The sequence below is a fragment of the Apium graveolens genome, chromosome 7 (assembly GCF_009905375.1).
Source record: "Apium graveolens cultivar Ventura chromosome 7, ASM990537v1, whole genome shotgun sequence".
In the NCBI taxonomy this organism is placed as follows: domain Eukaryota; kingdom Viridiplantae; phylum Streptophyta; class Magnoliopsida; order Apiales; family Apiaceae; genus Apium; species Apium graveolens.
The window spans coordinates 223,361,135-223,362,341 of NC_133653.1; the positions used below are offsets into that span (position 1 = coordinate 223,361,135).

General features: G+C 44.8%; 1 non-coding gene across 1 annotated transcript; it reads left to right on the top strand.

Annotated features, from left to right (window-relative positions):
* Positions 1 to 619: 619 nt before the first annotated feature.
* On the top strand, positions 620 to 726 carry LOC141675498 (small nucleolar RNA R71). Its single transcript, XR_012556147.1, has one exon. It is a non-coding gene; the product is annotated as a small nucleolar RNA R71 (small nucleolar RNA).
* Positions 727 to 1,207: the final 481 nt, after the last annotated feature.

Genomic DNA, 1,207 nt, shown 5'->3' on the forward strand with positions numbered 1-1,207 from the left:
ACTCTTACACAACAGCTTAAGTTCCTCAAAATCAGCACTAGTAGGTGCAGCTGTACTTCCCTGTTGAGGATATGATTGCCTTGTAGCATACTGCTGTGGTTGCTGGAATCCAGGTGGGTTAAACTGTTTACTTACTCCTTGCTGATATGGTGGCTGAATAGCATTCTGATTATTCCCCCAGCTGAAATTTGGATGATTTCTGTTGTTAGGATGATAGGTCGCTGGCACAGGCTGCTGTTGTCGCTGATAATTATTCACATACTGAACAGATTCGTTGACAAGAGAACACTGATCCGTAGCATGAGAACCTGCACAAAGCTCACAAACCATAGCTATTTGATTAACTCCATACGTAGCCAAAGAATCAACCTTCATTGATAGCGCTTGGAGCTGGGCTGCAATAGCGGTGGCTGCATCAACTTCCAGAATACCTGCTACCTTGCCTGATGTCATCCTCTGAGTTGGGTTTTGATGCTCATTTGCAGCCATCGTCTCGATAAGATTATACGCCGCAGTATAGCTTTTAGCCCATAAGGCGCCTCCAGCTGCTGCATCGAGCATGGGCCGAGATTGGGCCCCCAAACCATTATAAAAACCAGTGATTACCATCCAATCCGGCATTCCATGATGTGGACATTTTCTCAACATTTCCTTGTAGCGTTCCCAAGCCTCGCACATAGATTCTGTAGGTTGCTGCGCAAATTGAGTAAGAGCACTCCTCATAGCAGCAGTCTTTGCCATTGGATAAAACTTCACCAGAAACTTTTGCGCAAGATCTTGCCACGTAGTGATTGACCCAGCTGGTTCAGAATGTAACCAGTCTTTAGCTTTATCCCTCAGTGAGAATGGGAAGAGCCTCAACTTGATAGCCTCATCAGTCACGCCATTATACTTAAAAGTGCTGCAGATCTCGACAAAATTCCTTATGTGCATGTTGGGGTCTTCAGTTGCCGCTCCTCCAAAAGAAACAGAATTTTGCACCATCTGAATAGTGCCCGGCTTGATTTCAAAGGTGTTAGCTTGAATAGCCGGATGAAGGATGCTTGACTGAATGTCATCAATTTTAGGCCGAGAAAAATCCATAAGAGCTGGATCAGCTTGAACAATACGATCTCCCATGTTTACTGGTTCTTTCTGCTCAGTTCCTGAATCCGAATCCTCAAAATCTAACTTCTCCGGTGTATCAAGAACTTCGTCTTTCTCCTCA